Consider the following 20,000-nt stretch of genomic DNA (forward strand, 5'->3'; position numbering starts at 1 on the left):
GAAGTCTCATCAAGCAAAGGAAGTTCATCATTCATCACGTCAGAGGCAGAAATGGATCAACCAAGTCACAAGCATTATGAGGTGGCATCCCAGTCATCATTCCTCTGGTCGGATTGGTCCACCTCAGCATGACCAGATTCAATGTACCTAATTTATCAGAGGTGGCACAAACTTCAATGTACCTACCCCTGCTTCCTATTGGTCTTCACTCCGGGAATGTAATTTTCTAATTGGCTAAGGAAGTTTGTTGTAACAAACCCTAATTAGGGTTTCTATCCTGTAATCCTAGCCATTGATTCTAAGTCCATCAGAGTCGTCATGCCCAAAAACCATACCAATTGCTGCTAGGAATTTTATCAAACAGTTTGCATCCAACTCCTTATTTCTCCGTTTAATGTTTTAAATTCCCATATGGCTCCGGAAATGAAATGTTGGTTTGTTTTACATGGAATTGAAATCACAGAATATGGACAAGAATGAAACTACAATAATATGCAAACTGAAAATTGAACTACTGTTGATAAGATGTTATTTTCAAATTTTAATAAAATCAAATACATGGCAAATTATCAACTCACTAATTATTCCAGCATTATTGACATAATACTCCAGCAATCATTTTCAATCTTGCTGCTACAGTGACATGAATAGTAACCGCGTGAATAGTACCCACGTGAATAGTAACCGCGTGAATAGTACCCGCGTGAATAGTAACCACATGAATAGTAACCACGTGAATAGTACCCGCGTGAATAGTGTTGCAGCAATATTAATTTGTCTTCAACAGGTCCAATATCTTCATAAAATCATCTCCTCAAAATGGCATAAGCATCGGACAAGTAGGGAAGAAGATATGAACAAACATTAAATCTGCCTGTAGCTGGAAATGCACCCAATCTGCCTGATAATGAAGCTGATAGCAATGGATTCCAAAGGCCAAACCCCAGGGGAATGACGTCTAGAATGTCACAAGAGAGGATAGACGTCCTCTAATGCCAAGAACGGATCTGCAACTCACACATACCAATTCTTTTCATATTCAACATATCTAATGAAGCCACAAACGCTTTCTTTTATTCTTTTTCCAAGGGTCCACTCAACTCTCATGGGCAATGTGGGATAAAAGATGAGCAATATAAAACATATATTAAAATATTCACTTATGTCTCCCTTGGGTACAGATCCCCATAAAATAAATATTAGAGTAACACTTTAATATTTTACAATTAAATTAAATGTTACTTTAATAAAACTTCAGGCATTAAAATGTATTAGCAATCGGACTCCGAATAATGCGAGTGATAGCTCGTCGGAAAGCTCTCACCAAGGAGTATCAAATCCAAACACCAAAACTGGCCTCCACTATGTCCTGCTGACTTACTAAAAATAGTAAGTATGCCTGAAACTGAGTAAATCAACTTCGTTTTGGCCCAAACTGGAAATGATTAGGCCAAAACACTCCAGGATCCCCTTAAACCCTTTGTTAGCCCTCGGGACCATGTAGAACAAGGCTAACGCACACACACTTGGTCAACTGCAAAAGTGGGGACATTACAGTCCGCCCCCCTTGAAATTGCTTGTCCTCAAGCAATCTCAGTCCAGCCTGCTGAATAACCTGCTCACTCTCCCATGTAGAATCCTCCTCCGACAGGTCTCTCCATCTGACCAAATACTCCTCACTATCCTGTTTCTAAGCTTCCTCTCTCTGGTGTCCAGAATAGCCTCGGGTACTAACACAAGCTTCCCCTCCTCATCCAAAGGGGGTAAATCTGCAGAAGGCACTACACTCTGACCAATGGCTTTCTTAAGCCTAGACACATGAAACACATTGTGCACCCAACTGCCCTCTGGAAGCTCAAGCTCATAGGCGACTTCGCCCACTCTGTGAATCACCTTGTAGGGACCAGAAAATCTAGGCTTCAACTTTTCAGCTCCGCTCTTCTTGAGCGATGACTGTCTATATGGTTGTAGCCTCAAGTAAACCATATCCCCTACCTCGAAACTGCGCTCTATTCGGTGCTGATCAGCGTACAATTTCTGTTGATTCTGGGCCTGCTGTATATTCTCCTTGAGCACTTTCAGGATGTCCTAACTATCCTGCAATAAGTTTTTGGCTTTGGGCACTCTGCTGTCCCCCAAAACTAAATCCATGAAGCTAGGTGCGTCATAACCATAGAGTGCCATGAAAGGAGTCATCCTGATGGACATATGATAAGTGGTGTTATAACAATACTCTCCCATATGCAACCATCTGACCCAAGCCTTTTGTTGTGCAGTTACATAGTTCCTCAAATATCCCTCCACCCATTTATTCACAATCTCTGTTTGCCCATCTGTCTGCGGATGATAACTAGTGCTAGGTGTAAGATCTGTACCACACAACCTAAACAACTCCTGCCAAAAAACACTCATAAACTTACTATCCCGATCACTGACAATGAATCTGGGAAACCCATGTAACCTGAATATCTCTCTAAAGAAAAGATCTGCCACCTGTGCTGCTGTGTAAATGGACGGAATAGCAAAGAAGTGAGCGAACTTCGTCAAGCGGTCCACCACCACATAGATGCAATCCCTTCCCTGCACTCGTGGTAAACCAGTGATGAAGTCCATCGAAATACTTTCCCATTTCCTATCAGGAATGGGCAAGGGCTGTAATAAACCTGCAGGAAATGTGTGCTCTCCCTTATTCTGTTGACAAACTGCACACTCTTTGACATACCTCTGAACATCATCCTTGAGCCCTCTCCATGAGAACCGCTCTCGGATCTGCCTGTAGGTCTTGAAGATCCCCGGATGCCCAGTTGTGGGTGCATCATGAAATGCCTTCAGTATCACCTCTCTCAAATGTGATGACGGAATCAAATAAACCCTGTCCTGAACTCTGATCAATCCATCTATCACCTCATAGCGATCATCCTGTATAGTACCTGAAATCAATCCAGAAGCCCAAGCATCTCCGACATACTCTGCTATAATCCGATCTCTCCAATCTCCTGAAATCTCTGCCAGAGCACATAAGTGAGGTCTCCAAGATAAGGCATCAGCCACCACGTTTTTCTTACCTTTGACAAACTCTATGTCAAAGTCATAAGCCTGCAATTTAGTAACCCATTTCTGTTGCCGGTCATTAAGATCACGCTAGTTCATGAAGTATTTAATACTGTTGTGATCAGTTTTGATCACAAAACGCCCACCTACCAAATATGATCGGAATTTGGCCAATGCATGCATTATGGCCAACATCTCCCGGTCATAGACAGAATAACTCCTCTCAACTCCCCGGAGCTTCCTACTCTCGAATGCAATGGGATGCTTCTCCTGCATCAATACTGCTCCAATCCCATCACCCGATGCATCACAATGAAGCTCAAAAGGCTTCATGAAATCTGGTAGAGCTAGAACTGGACATGAAGACATTACCTACTTGAAATGCTCAAAACACCTTTGTGCTGCCCCTGTCCACACAAAGGCTCCCTTCTTGGTGAGACCTGTCAAAGGCGCTACCGTCTGTGAAAAACCCTTAACAAACCTTTTATAAAATCCGCAAAGACCAAAGAAACCCTTAAGCTATGTGAGGTTCTGTTGACGTGTATTTTGTACACAATCATACACAGAATAAAATACCTAAAGGCATCTTATCCTCTCTTGAGAAAATAGTCTCTAACTGCTGAAGATTCGCGTAAAGGATCAGTTAGGTAGACTCCAAGGTTCTTTTAGTGGGGTCTCCACGTGTGGACAAGCTCCAGTGGTATGATGTGATTTGCTGGAATCACAAGGGGACTTACATTGAACTTCCGATCTGCTTTGCTGGACACAGGCTCTTACTAACTTAGATTTGGAAAAAATGGAAAAAGGATAAGGGCGAAGAGAGGATCTAATCCTAATACTAAGAATGTAGGAGCAATGATTGATCTTTGACAAAACTCTAACTAGATCTTGTTTTGACATCAATGGAACATCTACACAAGACTAGTGCGATCTTCTAAGGGAGCTTTATGATGTTCAAATCATCACCGCAGGCATAGATACCATCCAAGTTGATGCATATGAATGAAGAGGCGACAAATTGAAATTGAGCTTAAGCTGAACGATTCCAGTCGACTACACAAGGCAAGTTTGCAATCAACAAACTGCTAGTAGTATGGATGTACGAATTCCACCATCAATCAATCACATTTCCTCCATTCATTTAATCATCTACCATCTAAGATTGAAGACTCAACAAGAAACCGTGCAAATTGCAAGAAAAACGACATATTTCACCATTACTTCAATGAAAATGGAGTTTGTTTACAATCAATGGCAACAATTTCTTGCCTTGTCCTCCTATTCTACTCTCTATCTACTTTCAACTATTTACAACTCTCTCTAATTCTATCTAAAATTAACCTTTACAAAATGAAATGCCTGGGCTTATATAGTGCCCACAATACAATTTGATGGCTTAGATCAATTCAAGATCAATGGCCAAGATTTTACAATGAAAACCCTAATTAGGGTTGGTTACAACCATTACATAACATTTAATGCTTGACCAATGATAAAATTGTATTGCTTGGACACATGTCCCTTCTAGAAAAATCGACCAATGGATAGCCGGGGTAGGTACATCGAAGTTTGTGCCACCTTCCATGAGTTAAGTACATTGAATCTGGACATGCTGAGGTGGACTTCACTGACTGGAGGAGTGATGACTGGGATGCCACCTCATCTGACACTTGAAGCTTGCTAGATATTCAATTTGATGTCGTTGAGAGGCTATCTTTAATTAACTCTTGTTCTAACTCCTTTTGTCCTTGATGTGCAGGATGATGTACCTCGCCTTGGAACGCTGGATTGGAAGAGGTCGCCCTTGTCTTGGCTTGATCGTCCTGGCGAAGACCGTCCTGGCGAAGACCGTCCTTGATCCGGCTTGATTTTCCTTGAAGAGACCTCCATTTGACGCCTACACAACATTTCAAAATTAGTAACATGATTTTGCAATGAATAGATAGAGAGCAAATTTTAGGAAACTTAATGATAAGTCCTTTATTAATCATTTCCTAAAAACAACTGAGCTAAGGCAAAACAAAATTTCAAAATCCAAAATTAAGGAAATGACGATCAACGTTCAAAATCAAAACAATAAATCCATATCGTCATACCTCTTTGAGAGCTTAACTCTAAAATGCAAAATAAAGGAATTCGCCTAGGCAAAATTTGAAATTCGATAGTCTTGATGTGATCTTCAAAAGAACGTTCCTCTTATCAACTTCGCCACCCTTCAAGTCTTGGACGTGATTTCCTCTTCAAGTTAGCAATTTCGCCATCTTTGATATGTCTTTGACGTCCTAGGCAACTTCGCTCAAATGGAAACTTCAAGTTCGCCTCTCCTTTGGATAGTAGTTTCGCACCACCTTTGATTGAATTCGCTCCTCTTCTTGAATGATAATTTCGCCCTTCCTTTGTATGAAATTCGCTCCTCTTTTGCCTTCTCCAAGTTGCATATGAGAGATGATAAAAATGATAATGTGAAAATAAAAAATCTTTCACCTCCCTTATATAAGCGCCTCTCATCATTCACCCTAAGGCCGACTTTTTGCAAAATATAGCAATTAAAACAATTTTTAAATAAATAATAAAGGCCGACCTTGACAAAATAAACCCAAGCGCTCCCTTTTGATTTTTATTAAATTAATAATTAATTATTAAATGCCTTTATTTTTAATTAATAAATTTCGATTTTTTACAAAGGCAAAAAATAATTAATAAATACATACCATGCGCTATTTAAATGCTTTTAATTAAATATCGATTTTTTCCTAGCATTTAAATAAATTTAAAAAATGTGTTTTAAGCGCCAAAATGAAAAAGTGAGAAGATACGTACCTCATCGCCCTGGTCCCTGACTGAGGGACAGGAGCGATCCATCAATTTGGTCATGATTCTTGCAATTTTTACGTCCAAGGTCTTCATCCTTATGTCCAAATCGCCATTTTAGCTGGGTCCTTTGAGTTAGATTGACTTGCATGTGTGAATGAGTGCCTTTGGATGTAATATCGCCCTGGTCCCTTCCTGAGGGACAGGAGCGATCCTAGTGTCCTGGCTCAAATTTGCAAACTTTTGATCTTTGTTCTTCATTCATTGTCTTCCAAAGGACGTCCTTGACCATGCCTATCTTTGCCTTGTCTTGGTTTTGACGGAACATGAGTGTTTTAGTAAAAATCGCTTTGGTCCTTGTCCAAAGGACAGGAGCGATATAGGCTCTTTGTGCAAATTGGTAGCATTTTAACGTTCAACACTTTGGTATATCACCTTCAAAAGACGCCTTAGACCTTTTACCATCTTGCAAAACCTTGGCTTGACGTAAATTTTGAGAGACTTGGCCAATATAATCAATATCGCTCTGGTCCCTTCCTGAGGGACAGGAGCGATCTTGGCTTTGTATGCTTCACTTCACTTTGCTAGCTTCCAGATTTATATTCAACGGGTTCATAATGCGTCCTTCCATTCATCCATGCCTTGGAATCGGTCGTAACTTGGCGAGAAAATCATCTATAACAAAAATCGCTCTGGTCCCTTCCTGAGGGACAGGAGCGAACTTAAGCATTTTATTGTTTTGATCAAGTCTGGATGCTCTATCATGCTCATTTCGTCCTTCACCATGCCTTTGATGTCTCGATTCGTCCGAACAAGGTCAGGAATGGCTCAACTAATCATTTTCGCTCTGGTCCCTTGGTGAGGGACACGAGCGATTCGCCTTGGTCCCTTGGAGAGGGACAGGAGCGCTTTTCGCTCTGGACCCTTGGAGAAGGACACGAGCGAAATTTGACTTTTCGCACTCTTTATCAGGATAATTTTAATGGAATATAACATTTAAGTATAAGTGACATTTCCTTCTATGTTTCTTCTTTCTTATACTTTAAGTTATATTCCATATATACTTTCAGGATGTTTGAGAGTGGTTTCAGACCTCCAGGAGTTATATTGCAAAATCTAGTTTTTGGAGGTTTTTTCAGTTTCCAGACTTAGTCAAATTTCAGGATCAGGGCATTCCAGACTTAGCCAAATTTCAGGATCAGGACCTCACTCAAGCCGGACTTGGTTATCCATGTGATTTCCCCGACAGCACTTCAAGTTATATTCATTTGATAAAATGTACCTCTTTGGACCTTTTCACATCGTCAAGACGTTAAAATCTTGCAAGGACAAAGCAAAATTGGATTTGTAGCTCCGGTCCTTCACTGAGGGACAGGAGCGATTTTTCCCCTGGAGGCATTTCTGTGCTCATGAAAATCTTCAATTTATATTCAATGGAAAGATCTCGCCTTTCTCCATCACTTCCAATTCGTAATTCATCTTGACCCTGCAGGAATAGTAAAATATTTGAAAACGAGCTCCCGTCCTTCACTGAGGGACAGGAGCGATTTTGCTCCTACAGGCCAAAATAACATGATTTTACACATTTTAACACTTCACAAGGCGAAAACAAATCATTTGAGATGCCTAGGATCAAAATTCAAAAAAGTCAAAATTTGGTCAAAAATATTCAATTGGACAAAAAATCACATTTCATCTTCAACACTTAGACAAATTTAAGCTCTGCATCAACATTCCAATTGAAAATTAGACCATTCTGGCGAATTCATTGCATTCAAAATTTGCATTCTAGAAAAGGAAAATCAAAAAGCTCCCAAAACCGACTGGATTCTGGTCCGAAAAGACGGTAATTAAAACCCTAGGGCTTGACCCTAAATCCAGACAACTAACAAACTAACAAAACCCTAAAAAAGCAAAGCGAAAACGAGCAAAACGAGCAAAAAAAACATGGGTCCCCATTTGCAATGGGGCGATGTGTGAAAACGTCACAACAGGTTCGTAGGAGTAGGCCAATCAACTATAGCTCTAATCTTTTCAGGGTCTACTCGAACTCCATCTGCACTAATAATATGCCCAAGGTATAGTAATTCTGTCATACCAAACTCACACTTAGACTCCTTGGCATACAAAGACTCTCTCTCTAGGATAGATAATACCTCCTCCAAATGCTGTGAATGTTCCTCCCAAGTCTTACTGAAGACCAAGATGTCATCAAAGAAGATCAAGACAAATCTCCTCAACTGCTCCCTGAATACCTGGTTCATACAACTCTGAAATGTAGCGGATGCATTGGTTAGTCCAAATGGCATAACCATAAACTCAAAGTGGCCATAGTGACATCGAAAGGCAGTTTTCTCAATGTCCTCTGCCCTCATCCTGATCTGATGGTATCCAGACCGTAAGTCTATTTTGGTGAAAAAGCATGCTCCATGCAATTCATCAATCAACTCATCAATCCGAGGAATGGGATATCTATTTTTTATTGTTTTCTTATTCAATGCCCTATAATCGATGCACATGCGCATTGTCCCATCCTTCTTCTTTACCAGAACTACAGCTGAAGCAAAGGGGCTTTTGCTAGGCCTGATGTGCCCCATTTCCAACAACTCCTTAATTGCCTTCTCTATCTCATCTTTATGTTTCTTAGGATGACGATAGGGATTGATCATCACTGGTTTGGCTCCCTCCTCGAGCTCAATAACATGCTCTGCACCCCTTTCAGGAGGAACCCCGTGAGGAATATCACTGAATACCTTGGCATGTCTGTCAAGAATCTCCTGTATATCTGGTGGATGACTCTTCACCCGAGGCTCCGGTGAAGATGGCATAACTAAGCACTCTGTTGCCCACTCTATGTCATTATGCCGAAAAAGTCTCTCCATTCTCCTCAAAGAGACTACCCTGCAACTCCCATCTGAAAGTCCCCTAAGAACAACACTCCTACCCTCATGCTAAAACCTCATTTCCAACTTCGCTAGGTTGAAAGTGAACTCAACCAACGATGTCATCCATGTCATACCGAGGATGACGTCGTAATCTCCCATGTCCACAACAAAGAAATCATCCTCCAACTCATAGCCATCTCCAAATCTAATGTGAAGATTTGAAACCTTCTGAGTACATAATAGCTTTTGGCCATTAGCCACTATGACTCTAAAACCATCATGCTCCTCTGTCTGTAAGCCTCTCCTGGCTACCAACTGCGTATCTATAAAGTTATGTGTAGCCCCAGTGTCAATGAGAGATATCACTTTCTGCCCCTGGATAGTACCCCTGACCTTAAATGTAATTGCCTTTTGGGCCCCTGTCAAGCGTGCCAACGATCTATCATCCTTAGGAATGTTGCTCTCCTCTATCGTGTTACCCTCATCTGAATCGGAGTGCTGATCCCCCCCCTCTGACTCTGACTCCTCTGCTGAAAAATACTCCATTTGATTTGCCTTAGCCTTGAGAGGGCATTTATGAGATAAGTCCCAAGGCTCTCTACACTGGAAGCACAATTTCTTCTTTCGAAGTTCATTCAAGGTTTCACTGTCTAGTCTTTTTGATCCTTCTTTGGGTTTGTTATACTCTTTCTGAAACGGTTTTTTGTCTTTGTCCTTGCGGTAGGAAGAATCTGTTGAATGGTATTTTCCTTTGTATACCAAAGGGGCTGAATCTCGTGCCTTTTTAGTTGCTTCTGCTAAGGTGAGTGGATCATGTCCTTTCACCCAACCACGTAATTGATCAGCAAGCCCATCACAAAATAACACCACCAATCTCCTAGGAGAGATATTAGTAACAAGTACAGACAAACGCTAAAACTCGACGATGTAAGCATCCACAGAACCTGACTGTTTTAACTGTGCTAGCTCCTTGAAATGTAACTCGAGATCCCTAGTGTCAAATCTCTCAATCAATCTTTCTGTAAATTCCTCATAGGATGTAATCTGATTATGCCCCAGAGTCACCATGCCATGATGCCACCATTCATGCGCAATGTCGTCCAAATGCATAGCTGCATACTTGATAGCCTCCTCCTCAGGCATAGGATTTAGCTGCAAATATGTATCTACCTTCTGCACCCAAGCTCGTGTGGTCATCTTCCCTGAAGCATCATAATAAGGCAAGGAAAGTTTTCCAACTTTCTTTCTCAGCTCAAAATTCTGATTCCTCCCTCCTGCTCTAGGCATATGTCTCATCCTCAAGTCCATATAATCTCTAAGGGAAATATCTACCTGAAACTCGGGTCCACTGGCCTCCCAGTCCCTCCTGAACTAAACTTGTAACTCAGTAATCTGCAGTTCGTTCACTGGTTGAACCGGATCCTTAGGTGGGAAGGTGGGTAGAAGAGATCTCGAGCTCGCTGTTCGAGCTGGGCGTGCAACGTGTCTAAAGTTATCCGCCTCATTCCCATTGTTGCCATGTCCATTATTACCATTAATGTTATTCTCAGGGCCATTGTTATTGCCTCGGCCTCCATTATTATCATTGCCCCTATTGTTATCGTTTCCCCCATTGTTATTGTTTCCATTGTTGGCATCACCTGGATTAATATTGACGCCCATCTATCTAGCCATAAGCTGCAACATCATGTCCATTCGCCTATTCTGCTCCTGCTGCATACGCTGCCCTTGCTCTAACGTACCCAGTAACTGTCTGAACATTACCTCCCCCTGATCTGGACCGGTATTCCTATCATCTCGGTCACCCATACTGCTGTCCTGATCAAAGAATATCTCCTCTATGTCTGTATGACTAGATTCTATGTCCACCTGCACGGATGAACTAGACTGCTCGCTCTGTGAGTTCAAATTTTTGTTTTGTCTTGCTTTGGTATGGCGGAAGTTATAAGGCCCCTGTTGCATGCTTAAACATACATGCTTAGCATGTTTTTTAATTCATTAATTTCTGATTTTAGTGTTTTGATATTTCGTCAAACACTTTTCCCTCTATCCGACTGTTCCAAAGTCTCTGTAAGACCTCCACAGGATGGCAGGACTTATAGCTCTGATACCACTGTAATGGACACCCCGGAATGCCCAAAAACCATACCAATTGCTGCTAGGAATTTTATCAAACAGTTTGCATCCAACTCCTTATTTCTCCGTTTAATGTTTTAAATTCCCATATGGCTCCGGAAATGAAATGTTGGTTTGTTTTACATGGAATTGAAATCACAAAATATGGACAAGAATGAAACTACAATAATATGCAAACTGAAAATTGAACTACTGCTGATAAGATGTTATTTTCAGATTTTAATAAAATCAAATACATGGCAAATTATCAACTCACTAATTATTCCAGCATTATTGACATAATACTCCAGCAATCATTTTCAATCTTGCTGCTACAGTGACATGAATAGTAATCGCGTGAATAGTAACCACGTGAATAGTGTTGCAGCAATATTAATTTGTCTTCAACAGGTCCAATATCTTCATAAAATCATCTCCTCAAAATGGCATAAGCATCGGACAAGTAGGGAAGAAGATATGAACAAACATTAAATTTGCCTGTAGCTGAAAATGCACCCAATCTGCCTGATAATGAAGCTGATAGCAATGGATTTCAAAAGCCAAACCCGTTTAGAATGTCACAAGAGAGGATAGACGTCCTCTAATGCCAAGAACGGATCTGCAACTCACACATACCAATTCTTCTCATATTCAACATATCTAATGAAGCCACAAACGCTTTCTTTTATTCTTTTTCCAATGGTCCACTCAACTCTCATGGGCAATGTGGGATAAAAGATGAGCAATATAAAACATATATTAAAATATTCACTTATGTCTCCCTTGGGTACAGATCCCCATAAAATAAATATTAGAGTAACACTTTAATATTTTACAATTAAATTAAATGTTACTTTAATAAAACTTCAGGTATTAAAATGTATTAGCAATCGGACTCTAAATAATGCGAGTGATAGCTCGTCGGAAAGCTCTCACCGAGGAGTATCAAATCCAAACACCAAAACTGGCCTCCACTATGTCCTGCTAACTTACTAAAAATAGTAAGTATACCTGAAACTGAGTAAATCAACTTCGTTTTGGCCCAAACTGGAAATGACTAGGCCAAAACACTCCAGGATCCCCTTAAACTCTTTGTTAGCCCTCGGGACCATGTAGAACAAGGCTAACGCACACACACTTGGTCAACTGCTAAAGTGGGGACATTATATCCTAGCCATTGATTCTAAGTCCATCAGAGTCGTCAATCTGTAAAGGGCTCTCTATATAGTTAATAGTTAATAATTAGAGATTAGTTAATAATTAGGAATCAACAAAAAGGGATAAAGATAGAATTTTAGAGTAGAGTAGAAAGAGAAGGCAAATATTGTTGCCAAGATGTTGTTGCAAAAGACATGTAAACTTCATTGAAGGAATGGTGAATTCTATGTGTCGATTCTACAATTTGCATGGTCTCTATACTTCTCAAGTTTAATTTCATCTTATTAGATGAATGGAAGAAATTTGTATGATCAATGGAGAAAATTTATATATCCATACTACTAGCGGTTTGTTGATTACAGACTTGCCTTGCGTAGTCAACTGGAATCATTCATCTTAAGCTTAACTTCAATTATCGCTTCTTCATTGATATGCATCAACCTAACGGTGTCCATGCTTGTAGCGGTGATCTAAACACCATAAAGTTTTCCTCAGAAGATCACACTAATCTTGTGGAGATGATCCTAGGATGTCGAAGCAAGACTTAGTTAAAATTTCATCAAAGGTCATTCATTGCTCTTACGTTCTTAGTGTTAGAAATAGATCCCATTCCAACCCTTATCCTTTTTCTTTTTCTTTTTCAAAATCAAGGGCCAGTGAAATTCCACATTCCAGTAATATCCAAAGTGAATCAGACGTTCAAGTCGTCGAAAGTAAGTCCCCTTGTGATTCCAGTAAAATCACATCATACCGCAAAGAGCTTATCCACAAGTAGAGAACCTGCATATCAGAACCTTGGAGTTACTTCGACTGATCCTTCAGCGAGATCTTCAGCAGTCGGGAAACTTTGTTCAAGAGAGGATAAGGTACCTTTAGGTATTTTATTCTGTGTTTGGTCGTGTACAAAAGACACATCAACACCTCCCTACTTGCTGTCATTTGCTTCAGATCCGAGTTTGCTTTGGATTTGGACCTCCATTGTTGGTTGTACATTCAATTTTTAGACTTAACTTTTATTGCCCAGCCAGCTGCAACTTTAGCGATTTACATTTGGAGACATTTTGGAGGCATTTTGGGATCATTTTCAGACCATTAGAAGGCTGTCTCAAGGTCTACAACTGTGTTAATGGCTGCTTGTCCTCAGAAATTTATCTTTTACCAGCCATGACTATGTTTCCAAAATTAGTTATTTTCATCATCAAGACTGATTTTTATCAAGTTTCTGCATATTTTTTAAGGATTGCAACATATTTTTTGAATTTAATTTATTAGTTGCAGGTGTCTTCAGATATGTGACCTCCATTGTTGACTGCGTAAGGTGTCCTCAAACATACCTTGTGTGAAAACACAATCTTTCACACCTTTCCTTAGTCATCTCTAATCCGATATACTCCTTTGCATTTTAGTTTGCATAATTTCTAAGCATAAGGAGGTATTAATAAATTTTATAGAGGGTTTCCATGCCCTAGCGTTGCCACACTTTGAATCTAATTACCAAAATATACCAAGAGTATGGACTATTTTCATGACTTTATGTTCTAATTAGCTAAAATCTTTAGAAAGTCAGGGATTTTATCAAGAACATTATTTATTTTCCTAAGTCTAACTTCAAGCTTCGTACAGGTACGATGTTGAAGTCCGGATTTAAGGAAAGAAAAGAACTACTAAAGATCCTAGAGACTGGATTCTATCCAAAGCTCAGAATTTCATCCAGATGGAAGGAGATCACAGATACAAACATGCATTTCCTAGACTTGAACCAGATTCGACAGTGGATGTTCAGAGTCGGAAATCAGGTTCCTTCCCCAGCATATGCGAACATTATGAAGAGTGGTATTTTTCATGCCGCTAGATTTCCATAGTCCATACAGTGCAGTGAGCTTATCCTAGAGTGTGCACGATGTTATGATCCACTCACGTGAATGATCAAAACTCCTAAGGACGTCGTTATTGCCTACCTTGCTGAGGATGCTATTGCTGAGGTGTTCGGAATTCCACGCGAAATAGATATGAAGAATGTGACCAAGGATGAATATACAGAAAGATACACGAAGAAGATGGGTGCATGCAAGAATATGATAAACAAAAAATGGATGATTGAGCCTACATCTCATCATTCCAAGGCTCCCAAGACACTCATGTGCATAGACTTCAAAGAGGAGTATAGCGACTTAATATTCCTACTCAATAGAGTGATGAGGATGCCGCAGGGAGCAATATTCGATGGATAGATGTTTTATTTCATCCAGGATTGTCTTAGAGGGACATTAGTAAATTGGTCTAAGATTATAAGTGACAATCTAGACTTTCAGCTGAGGAATGTAGAGCGGTCCAAGTCATTTGCCATGACTTCTTACCTGGTATACCTGCTTGCACAGTTTGTCTCATACAGAGGATTGATAAGCAAAGGTGAAGTCAGGAATGGGCAAGGACAATTCAGGAGTCATGAATGCTACCCCCAGTTAAGCATGCACAAAATTGAAGACTATAAGAGAGTGAATGATGCATTCACTATGTACATCACGCGGATGTTGCAAGGCAGAATCCACAGAAGATTATCCAAGGAGGCAACAGAGTTAATAAAAAAATATGGATCGTGGTATATTCAATTTCCCACTTTCACGTACCTTAGGATTCATGGGTTTCAATCTGAACTCTACAGACTTCCTAGGTATCCGACCGACAGAATGATCTTGTTGGAAGTGGTGAGACAACTTTTATAGTTTGATGCCATTCAAAGAGAGAAGCATAGGATAGGCATGGCATTCCCTATTTCAATTGGTAAGATGTCAGAGGTTTGCCAGTCTGCCTTAGCCGCCAACACTACGAGTGAGGAGCTTGCATTCTATCGATTCGCAACATATAAGAAAAGAGAAAGATTTGATCCAGATAAGAAAGTTGGAACGATCAGGGGAGAGAAGTTCATCCACAAAGTAGACATAGAAGATTACTGGGCCAACCTGATGGACGAGCAAGCAGTGAAGAAAAGAATGTGGTCCAAAATGTCAGTGGATTTCAAGAGGAAGTGTGGACTTTTCCTCATTCCTGATCAGGTGTTAGATGACAGGGATCATACGCATCCACAATATGAGAATGAAATAAAGAAGGCAATCCTATTGCCTAATTGGTCAGAGTCAGAAGAGATTGAACTGAATGTATTGATGAGAGAGGTCTTGAGTTTCTCTTGTGCATGGGTAAATATACAGATGAACAAGTTAGTTGATATGGGTGTTCCCTTCACTTATGAAAGGATGAAGCCGAAAGAGTCTACTTCCGAGGATGATCAGAGGACTATCAGTGATGTCAAGATTTATGCATACGAAGAGAGTCAAGCTCCTAAGAGAAGAAAGAACACGCCAGGAGAAGTCAAGGCCAAAGGGAAGAAGATTGAGGAGGTGAAGAAGAAACATAAGACTATCATTCCTCCACCTATCATTCCTTCACCACCTCTCAGTGTCTCGTCAATTAAGGTGATTGAAGTAACAAAGCAGAACAAGGAAACCCAGCAATGTTCCAACATAGTGATACTACTAGAAAATATTCAGTAGTTACATGCCACAACGATATATGCACCTCCGAATGAGAATGATGATCAGTCAGGATCCCCTACTGTCCTTTTGGAAGTTAGTTTAGAAATGAGATATACGATTTGACTAGGAATAATCCTGATGATGATGATGATGATGTTATCTCGGCATTGAGAGGACTTGATCGAGAAAAGTGTCTCGATGATGGTATGGAGATGGCCACTATTCCTGATTGGCTGATGAGAAGTATGGAGAAAAGTAAGAAAATGATACAAGTACAACCTATTGATGACATTGATGACTACTTACCTAGGAGTGCTAAGGAGAAAGAACCCAAGAGAGCAGAGATTTTGTCGCACATAGCTAGAGATGAGACAGGAATGCGGATTGCACAGATTGTTGTTCCTATTGCAGGCATGATAACGGACATTGCTACTCCTATGGATTTCCAGATCACTTCAGTTGCGTTTGGTCGTACATCCAGAGAGAAAGAATTTCAAGAGGTTGGTGAAAACCTCAAGGCAATCGATGCAAGGTTAGACATAAAGATTGCGGAGAAAGAAAGGTACAGAGAAGAGAATATTCGACTTAGAGAGTATATTGCAGGGATAAGGCATGAAAATCCCAACCTTATTTCCCCTATTGCAGTTGACCATGGAATGCATTCACTCTATGAGGCAATAAGAGATACACTCTCGGGGGTGGAAAAGTGGATTGAGAGTACAAAAAAGTAGGCAGATGATTTCCTTACTGAATTTGTCCATACATATGATAGGACAACAGGGCTCGTATTCAGAATCTAGTATTTGGAGGGAGTTTGGGAAGAATTTCGGCCTATTCAAGAGAGGACTATTCCACACCTCCAAGCTTTGAAGAAGATTCCTAATTCCACCTTGGTCAGCGAGAACATTGTGCACAGTGGAGACATATATGATTTCCATGGCTAGTATTGTTCATTAGCCGTGAAGAGATCAACTTATGAGAACACCCAGTCAAGTTGTACGAAGATGAAAGGGTTGATTCAAGACATGCAGATGAAGATCCTTGCCTCAATTGAGGAATTATTGGGTGTTGATGTTAGTGATGTTAGTGAATTACACTTAGCTGAATTAAGAGACAAGATGAAATTTATGTATTTTTGCCAATTGGACTCTTTGAAGAAGAGTCAGATAGACGAATTGGTCTCTTTGTTGATTCATGTTTATAGTTCGTAGAAGCTCATGCCGGGAGAACATTTTGGACGCTTGCTCGGATTCACTGGACGTGATTGATTTACAACAATATACCTTGCCTAGCATTTCCATGAAGGAGTTAGATTCAATATTGGCTAGATTCTTGGAGTATGCTAGGAGAGAGAGAGAGAGAGATGCGGGGAGGAATCTTCTAGAAGATTCTCTATTTGATGACTAGGTATCTTTTTATTAAGCCATATGTTGGTGGCTCCATTTTTTATGTAAACCCTAATTAGGGCAATTCTAGGGTTTTGTTGGCATGATCTTGGCCGTTGATCTTGTATCAATCTAGGCCATCCATTTTGTAAGAGACTATATATGCCTCCTTGTCTCTCATTTGTAAGAGTTTTTTTAGAATTGTTGGTATATGTTGCAGCTATTTAAATCATAATCATTGTTCAATTGTTGGTGATTTTGCTCTTCAAGTGTTGTGTTTGCATTCATAGTTCTCAATTCCTCTAAGTTAGATTAGAATTTTAGATTACAATTTATTTTCATGTATGTTAGATTGAGTGAAAGATTTATTGAATTTATTTGTGTGGAATCCTTAATCCATACCACTAGCCTCTTGCCGTTGGTAAGTGCGCCTTGTGTGGTCAACTGGAAATTTGAGTATGCTTAATTTCAATTATTACGCGTCCCTTGACAAGCATCAACTTGGATGGTGTCAATGTTTGATGGTGATAGCCTGAAAATCTTTAAGTATACCTTAGACGATTGCACTAAGCTTGTGTCAATACATGTTTGTGAGACCTCGCCTAGTTTGATTCCACTAGATCTGTTCATCATTCCCTACATTCCTAGGCTTAGAATAGATTTCCTGAACCCTATTCATTTTGCCCATTTCTTAGTAAGAATTAAATCCAGAGCCATATTGATAAATCTTAAGTTGTCAGTACACCTATTTAGCACCTTCATGATAATTCAAGCATTTGTGTAAGTCCCCAAGTGAAACACATCAATTCACATCGACCATTGAGTTACCCACTCGACCTGACATGTAGAGACCTTGGAATCATTTTAGTTGATCTCATTCTTAGCATCTGAGCTGATTTTGTTCAAGAGAGGGTAAATTATCTTGGTAGTTTATTCTATAATGTTATGAGCCTAAAACACACATCAACTAGACATTACATCCTTAGATCTAAAAAGCAACAAATCATGTGATGCCACATCAGGGCACAAATAAAAAATGACGTAGTGCACAAGTATCAGTCTCGCTTTTTGGGGGGGGCCTTTTTGGACACCTCGAGAAAACGCATGTTGATGTGGCATCATATTTGATGATGTGGCCTTGAAACCTTAGTTATAAGTAGGGGACTTTCCAAGTAAGCTGCTGTAAAAAATTGAGAATGATTTGAAATTTCTACATAAGATTTTGAGAAGTGTAAAATTAGGGTGCTCAAATACTGAGTCCTCTCCCCTACCCGACTATCTGAACTTTTCACTGTTTCATCTTACACTTTGGCATTGGAACTATTATCCTGATGAAAAACTCTCTCTAAACATGATATACAAAATCTCGTTAGACCATACTAGATTAAAATATAGTTATCCTACAATAGCAAACAAGTATTCTCATTTGTTGTAGTTATGGCACGGTTTTAAACACAGTTTGCAACTCCGGTCAGTGCTATGTGTTTTAAACTAGAGAAGCATGCCTCTACTCAAAGTGGCCTTGTCTATAAGAAAATTCCAGCGCCTCTCGGACAAATCAAAGCTAAAGCCTAAACCAACCCTGTAAAACACAGAAGTTCAACCTTCACTCCAGATAAACATTACAGAGGATAGCATAACTTACAATTACAACAAATGGAGACAGAGAAACCCTAGACTATGCAATCCATTTCACTTAGACCTGGCTTTTTCAAGCCTAAAAAGAAATTATTCCACCATCTCATAATCTATTATGATCTTTACTACCCACAAACTTTACAAATATAAAGGATTCTATTCAAAGGGTGTCACTGTGTCACAAAACTTTAGGAGTCAAAACGTGTTCTCTGCCCATTTATACAGACAACCATTCTAATCAAAATATTACAATCCAAAACCTCACTACACACAATGAATGTCTAGATCACAACTGGAAAATCAATATAGATAGCCTTTGGATTCGGCACAAAAAACTTGGTATCTTCTAATCGTCATAAAATATCAGAATTCACAGGCTGCAAATTGGCATGAAAATGGTGTAAAAATGAATTGACACTCCAAGTACAATTGAATACGCGGATCAAAATTAAATTCTTTATAGAGTTAACCGTGTAGGCAGACATACCTGTCTCTAAAGCTTTGCGGGGTACATAAAACCCTACTTTGATAAATTATAGAAAATATAGCTGGAACTGGATGTAATGCAGAAATTCATTAGCAATAATGCTAAGAATTTTCTCTCAGATTGATTAAATTCTGCGAGAAAAACAAAAATAAAGATAAAACTTTCTTGATGAGATTCGCTGCCCATGCGCTCTGAATCATAATTACAGAATATAATTAAAAAATTTACAAGCTGATAAAATAAAGTAAAACGAAACAAGCGAAGACAAAAAAAAACCTACTTCAAAGCAGCCCGAGTAACAGAGTCCAAGCACCTTCCCTTCGTTGTAAGGTGGGAAACGGTGAAAGAGCTCATTGAATTGTGCATGTTCGATGGTAACGTTGGAATGGTTGTTGGGTATAATATCATACTCGGACAGGTAATTCAATTACCCAAAAATAATTTAAATCGTGAATCCATGGATTTGCCATTTATTTTTCGGGGCTCAAATATTTTACTAGGTAGGAAACTGAGTGTGAGGCCAGGGAAGTATGAATATTGATGCTTTATTTTTTTTATTTTTTTTTTACAATATGGAAAAATCCGAATTCGCCAAAAAAAAAAGTTTTGGGTTGGGAAAGGCCATGGAATTGTAGGGCAATTTGGAGCATATGGGATTATTTTTGTATAGGAGTATTGAATGTGTTATTAAGGAGGAGAAGAAAATTAATTTTATTTTATATTATTAATAGAAGGTTTATTTAGAGGATAATATTTCTTAGAGATCGAAGATTCTCATTATTTTATTGAGGGTTAATTTGTATTGTTTTCGTTGTGAAATAGGTGTATAGAAAAGGTTAAAAGAGGTATGGGAAGAGAGATTATGTATCTTTTGTACAATTAAAACGAAAAAACACTTTTATTTTAGATTGTAAAGCTTACAAAGCAATTTGGTTCAAGT

The 20,000-nt window shown here is 39.5% G+C and overlaps 1 protein-coding gene across 2 annotated transcripts in view; it reads right to left on the reverse strand.

The window, feature by feature from the left end:
* The window catches only part of LOC131078691 (vacuolar fusion protein CCZ1 homolog B), a 144,455-nt gene extending 124,879 nt beyond the window's left edge, over positions 1–19,576 (reverse strand). Inside the window, exons 1-2 of one of the 2 annotated variants that reach the window (XM_058016463.2) lie at positions 19,341–19,576; positions 19,061–19,191 (exon numbers count right to left, since the gene is read on the reverse strand). The gene's annotated coding sequence lies outside the window, so the exon portion shown is untranslated. The remainder of the gene's footprint in view (positions 1–19,060; positions 19,192–19,340) is intronic. The other variant, XM_058016464.2, reaches the window with a different exon arrangement.
* Positions 19,577–20,000: the final 424 nt, after the last annotated feature.

This window comes from Cryptomeria japonica, chromosome 2 (genome assembly GCF_030272615.1).
Source record: "Cryptomeria japonica chromosome 2, Sugi_1.0, whole genome shotgun sequence".
Taxonomy (NCBI): domain Eukaryota; kingdom Viridiplantae; phylum Streptophyta; class Pinopsida; order Cupressales; family Cupressaceae; genus Cryptomeria; species Cryptomeria japonica.